The 6,379-nt window shown below is 35.6% G+C and overlaps 1 long non-coding RNA gene across 29 annotated transcripts; it reads left to right on the forward strand.

Annotated features, from left to right (window-relative positions):
* The first annotated feature begins 502 nt into the window (after window positions 1–502).
* On the forward strand, window positions 503–6,091 carry LOC113355682. 29 transcript variants are annotated; one of them, XR_003362553.1, is made up of 15 exons: window positions 503–819; window positions 1,704–1,757; window positions 2,133–2,255; window positions 2,450–2,549; window positions 2,629–2,682; window positions 2,989–3,078; window positions 3,243–3,669; window positions 3,892–3,946; window positions 4,309–5,080; window positions 5,177–5,233; window positions 5,357–5,403; window positions 5,498–5,580; window positions 5,759–5,810; window positions 5,911–5,962; window positions 6,056–6,091. It is a non-coding gene; the product is annotated as an uncharacterized LOC113355682 (long non-coding RNA). The 29 variants fall into 29 exon arrangements; XR_003362547.1 differs by having other exon boundaries at window positions 5,221–5,269; XR_003362562.1 differs by having other exon boundaries at window positions 5,221–5,233.
* Window positions 6,092–6,379: the final 288 nt, after the last annotated feature.

A 6,379-nucleotide genomic window follows, 5' to 3' on the forward strand; every position in this document is an offset into this window, starting at 1 on the left:
GTTCATTTTTGTTCTTCTCTTCTTCTCCCTGGAAGTTCCTTCTGCTCTCGTTTCTCTTCTTCTTTTCTTCTCCCTAGCGATTCTGAAAAATGAAAATTGATTATAGAAAAACAGAGAATGAATCTGTATAGATGATGAGGGTGATGGTATAATTGTTGATGTACGAAGGAGAATGAGTAGGAATTTTAGGTTCTATGTGTGAGTTAATGAATCAGGGAGAGAGTTAGGGTCACTACACCAAATTCCCATATTTGTAACAGGTATTCGTAACGGCTTTGTGGCCGTTACAAAGTTCCCGTTACAAATGACCGTTACGAAATTTTTTATCACACGTTTGGTCACACTCAGGTCGTAACAGATGAGTTTCCGCGTGTGCCATTCACACGCTTGTCACACTAGGGTGGTAGTGGAGGAGTTTTTTTTTCCACACAAGTTAGAATAACCGCAGGATATTTTACCCCCAAATGAGTATCGATCTAATCCACAACCCATTTCTTCTTCCTCTTTCATTTCATTCTTCGGGAGCCTCCATCGCTCTCTTTCTCCTCTATAACCCATCACCATGGATAACCTCAATCACACCTTTTTCTGCTCCCTTTTTTTCCGTCGATCAAATCTCTTTCTCTTCTCCTTTATCTCCTCTTTCTCTTCTAATAATTTTTATAATCTTTTCTAGTACAAAGAAAGAAAGTAAGAAATTAGGGTTTCAGTAGATTGATGGATTTCAGAGAAATTAGGGTTTCGGTGAAAAGGGTATTGGTCCTAATATTGGGGTTCCTCTTCACTTGAAAGTAATAATTTAACAAATTTGATCTATAGGTTTGATTTTTCTTCTGTTTTTGAATCTTAATCTTCTTTTTCTCTTTTGGTTCTTTTTTATTTAACAAATTCGATCTATAGGTTCTCTTTTTTTTCTTTCTTCTTCTTCTTCTTCTTCTTCTTCTTCTATTACTCTTATTATTACAGTTTTTCAATTATCAATCTAGAGTTTAAACAAATTTTTGCTGGTTGTAGTAATATGTTAGGGTTAATTTTAAGGTCCATTGAATTCGTTATGGTGAATTTTGTTGGTTTGTTTTTGATTTTATGGTTCAATTTATCTGATTGTAGCAACATATTAGGTTTAATTTTGGTCAATTTGATTTATGGATTCACTTTTATTATTAGGTTTTAGGGTTAGTTGCAGTGAAATTGGATCTATTATGGTGAAGTTTGTTGGTTGGTGTTTGATTTTAGGTTCATTTTTGCTGGTGGTAGTAACATGTTAGGGTTAATAGTAGTTGAATTTGATTCATGGATTCATTTGTTGCTTCGATTTACAGTTAGTTGCAGTGGAATTGACTTTACTGGTTTCAATTTTGTGTACTGCTGTTAGATTTTACGGTTCACTTGGTTGAAATATTGTTCCTCACATTAGTTAGGTGATATGTTTAGCTGTTTATGATTTCGGCAGATACTTTTCAATTCATTGCTTGATATTTTGTTGGTTGATTCATAGTGTTAGGTTGTCGTACAATTTTCTCAAGAGTTCATTAGGCAAATACTGCTCATGGTGCATCCTGTAGTTTTTTTAATTTTTATATCCTTCATCTTGTGTACATCAAAGGCACTGTCCTTTTCTTAGATGTCCTGCTACTGTTTCTGTTATTGTCAACTGTTATGGCAAAACTTTTGTGGATAACAGTTCATAAAGCATTGTGTAGGTGTACTTCTCTGGAGATGTTTTCTACTGAAGCATTATTTCAGAGATTCACAAGGTTATTCTATGTTTTCTACTGTAGTATTGTTTCAGCGTCGATTATTTTAGAATGCTTAGATGCTGATTTATTCTGTGTTTTTTAATCCAGCAACATCATTTGAAAAGTCGCAGTTGCAGCCCTTGCTCCCTATCTTTGAGGCTTTGCCCATGAACTACATATTAATGTTTCATATTTTTTCCATAACTAGTTCCCTGCACATCATGGTGGCCAAATGTTCGTTAATGAAACTAATACCTGAGAGACAAATTTTAAGTAAATTACTTATGGTCATGTGGTGTAATCTTAGAGTGTCATTAGTTCTTTCTCTATGCTAGTTCATGTTCTGATTTGTTACGTTGTTCTTGAAGATTCTTGTTGGAACTTGTCATATAGGTGATTCTGAATGATCTGAAGAAGGAAACTTTTGTACCGTTCCTTTGAGGGATGTTTTCTAGGAAATGCACGTCTCTTCAACTTTGAGGCTTACTGCAGAATCCATCAGCGCATTAATATAGGGTGTGTATCTATCTTTCTCGAGTGATGTACAAATCTTCTTTATTCGAATAAGTTGAATGTTGTTTCCGTACTTTTAATATGTTGTACAAGGCATCAGCTTAACCTAGTTGGTTCCTTGGGTGAATAAGGTCTATGTTATAAGCTTCGTAATATCGGAATAGTTTCTTTGTTGATGAATTGATTTTTTACTGCAGCTGCTTTATACCTGTGCTTTGTCGTTCTCTTCCTAAAGCGCAATTTTGGGCGCTCTATGTTGTACAGGTTAAGTAGTACAAGCAAAAATCTTAATTGAAGGTAAATTTCCTGAAAAATTAAAGTGAGGAATTTTGTCTCTGAAGACTAAATATATCATATATTATGCTATTATTGCTAGGTAGTTGAGTTGGAGATAGCTTTCTATATTCCCGATATACAGAAACAATACAAGGTTTGTGATATACGTGGTCTTCATCTATTTTTCTCTCTCTTTAGCTTTATATGTTTCATAGCATAAATTCTCATCTCTCTATATGTTCTTTATTCAAGTAAAAGTTCTCTCTGTCTTTTTTTTTTTTTTATCTAGACAAGCGGGTTACTAAGCCTACCTTCCATTTTTATCACTTTTGCATTGTTATTGGACCTCTCTGTTTAGATTTAGACTCGTTTGTGTGATCGAAACTCGTACTTTTGAGTTAGTAATGTCCTTCCAGAGAACGTTTTTCATTTTTGTTCATCTTTTTGCTTGAATCTTTAGGAACCATTGGTGATGGTGTTTCAGTGTTACGATATTAGGAAGGTTGTGACAGAGGTTGGTCCTGGGGTGGAACTTGTGGAACTGCGAAAGGTTGGTTTGCTAATTTTGTTCTATGGTGATTATAACCACCTGGCTATTTTGGAGTCTTGGAATTGCTGTTGTAATCTCTGATAGAAGAATCTGTTTGTTTCTTTTTTGATTTTATTTAACGTAACTGGTGGTGATTGTTCTGGAGCTGTGGTGTTGTGGTGTAGATTGCAGTTGAGTAGAAGATGCAAGTGAAAGTGTTGAGGATTGGTTGAGTATGTTGCAGAGATGAGGCTGTGGTGGTTATGATGAAATAGATGAAACCCTAAGCTTATAGAGAAGTATGGTCCGTCTCAGTTACTCATCCATAGCTGGAAATTATTATCCAATAAGTCTTTTTCTCTCTACGCAACGTTATTGCATTTTCTGCGATTGTGTATATTTTACTTAAAGTTGCGGTACATTTCAATATGTTTCTCTTGAGAGTAAGTTCAACATACTTAATTATGATTACTGGAACGATTTACTTGAGTCTGAACTGTGAAGGCATGATCTTCAGTTTGTGTTGAGCTCTAGAACTGGTGTCAATGATTTCACACTTTCACTCTTGGTCCATCACTTAGAGAGTTCATTATGACTCATCCTGACATTAAGGTTTGTATGCAGTTGAAATGTTGCATACTTATTTGTTATTTCTTACATTGAAAGATTTATGCTTGCCACACATTTTTTTGTGGCTTTATGTATTTATGGTTACTCGTCCGCACTTGCCTACAGGTTACGTCAAAATTTCATGTATATTTTAATGTGTATTTGTTTGAGTTTCTATGGCTTCCCTCTTAATATGTTTTCTGTATGGACTTTGGTTTGTTGCAGGACCAAAGATAGTACTAACTTATGAAACTTCATCTTACCTGGTTGCAGTTAACTAGTTAAGTATCTTTACCTTTCCTGATTTCATATTCTATACTGCCAGAATATATATGAGTGAATAGGAGTGAAGATCTTAAAACTCTTGACCTGCAAATGAACAAAGCAATACGAACATCTTGCTTATCCAAGGGAAAGATCTATCCAAATAACCTTGTTAGTGCCAGTTTAGATGAACATCTATCATTCAATCTCAAATGCTTGTCCAGGGAGTTTCATGTTCGTTGCTTCTTAAGGACTTGAACAATTAATCATTCCTGTCTTAACTCTACTAGAACTGAAGTTGTCTGTTTAAGGACAACCTGGGAATGGTATGAGAAGTGGAGCTGACACATACATGTTAATGTTTATGTTGATATGCAGGGCACTCAAAGAAGAGAAATATGCTTCCCGGAGAGGGATTCTCCCTATGCTTCAAGCCGAAGAGGATGAAAGGTGAAATCTACACTGTTAATCCCCTGTTACCCGTCCAATATACACTGTCAATCGAGTTTTATGATGCCTAAGATTTCAACAAAGCAAGCCTGCAAAGGAGTGTTTTAAACTTAGATGATAAGTACAACAACTAGATAGTTGTATGTCATGTTTGCGGCATGTGTATTGGTTATCTGTTTGCAATAGAATCCTTAAACATCTTTTAGGGTTTCGCTTGTGGATATGCAGGGAATCTCTTTGAGGAATCTTTAGCAAAATGGTTTGGATGTTGTATCCTTTTGCATTTGTTATTTTCTCCATCATGTTTGAGGGACTAATTTGGATGAATATCTGGGTTTTGACCAGGTGCTTCATGCGTAACCTAATCGCCACGCTGTCCTTAGTGCTTCAGAATCACGACCAGATTTGGTAAACTCGTTTTTTTTTGTGATTGTCGTATTGTTTTTGATCTACGAAGGTGAGATGGATTTTTTGTTTAAGGATTCAAAATCAATAAGATGTCAGTGACTTTGATAATTTATACATTAGGCCTGGCTGTGTCATTATCTCCTGGGATCAAGTGAGTGTAGTGACTTTTTTAACATCATTGAACAATCTCTTCTTAACTTTACTCTGATCATTTTTTGTGTATTTGTGAATGTCAGCCCGAATGGAAGGTTTTTAGTTCATACAGGCAGGCAATTAACATCACATAAAAATGGTTTGTATTTATACTTGCATCTTCGTCATCTAATTTGCCTTTTTTGTCAATACACATTTTTTGTATGATTTGGTTTTATATTATGTGGTGTTTTAGGCAGTTAAGCGCATTACTTAATGAACTCTTGGTTGTTGTTGCAGCCGGACTTGTTAGGTAGAGCTCTTATCTCACTCATCCAATCTTCAACTCGTATGCCCTTTTCACTCGACTTGCTTTTCCGAAGGATGGAAGTTTTTTGTTCTAGAGGTTTCATCTGACCTTTATCTCTGATTTCAGGTACCGCACAGAGCATGAATTGCTCAGATACCTTCACAGATTGTAAGGTAAAGATCTATCACTATGTCACACCTTGTCTGCGGTGTTCTTATTATGTCAAAAGTAGCTTGTTAACTAATGTCAGACTTATTTTTATTGCAGGTTTTGTGCCGCTCAGTACATAGTTCTACAATTATCGTTTTGAAGACTTCATATCTTAGAACTTATAATGACTTGTACTTATGGTACCCTTAAGCTCATTTTGGATATGTCATTTTTGTTTAGTGAAGAAGGAACACATATATATCATGTTCAAGTCAGTTTAGTACTTCTAAGTGCAACTATATATATCATGTTCTTTTCTGTTGGCTTAACCTAAAATAGTCAAATTGATAATTTGGTGTTTACTATTGGCTGTTTCAGATTTGGTGAACAACCATGGTACCATTGCAAGGTATGGAACCAAAGAATTCATGTAAGTTGTGGATGCTGGTGCTGAGTTTAATGATAAGACTCGGTTTTCATTTTAGTTTTTGTTGTGGTTACTAATGCAGTCTCTCCCCGCATCGACGCAGATAAGGAAACAGGTGCTGATTGATGCCGTTAGAACTGCAAATAAGGACTCAGGTGCGCCATTTTCCTGTTTTGTGTATACGCTGACTATAAAATTACCAAGTTATTGCTATTTTTCCTTGCTAAAAAGTTCAAACTTGGTTGTAGAATTTCTTGTCTTTGTAGACAATACACGAGCATGCTGAATATGGTCTTGCATCAACTTGGATTAATAAAGAATACGAGAATACGGTGCCACAGTCAAAGGATATACATGTACTCAAGGCGGACCCATCTCTTTTCCAGTCCAAATGAGTAGAGAACGAAACTGATATGAATGACGACGCTGATGAGCTTTGCAAGTGTAGGTCCTTTGAAAAGGGACATCCAGTTTTCAGGGTGGAAACAAGTTCAGTTATTGTAAAGTTTCGTAATCCTTTATTTTGTAAATATTTTATTCGTGTAACGAGTACTTTTCTTGGTAAACCAGAG

The sequence above is a fragment of the Papaver somniferum genome, chromosome 3, assembly GCF_003573695.1.
Source record: "Papaver somniferum cultivar HN1 chromosome 3, ASM357369v1, whole genome shotgun sequence".
Lineage (NCBI taxonomy): Eukaryota > Viridiplantae > Streptophyta > Magnoliopsida > Ranunculales > Papaveraceae > Papaver > Papaver somniferum.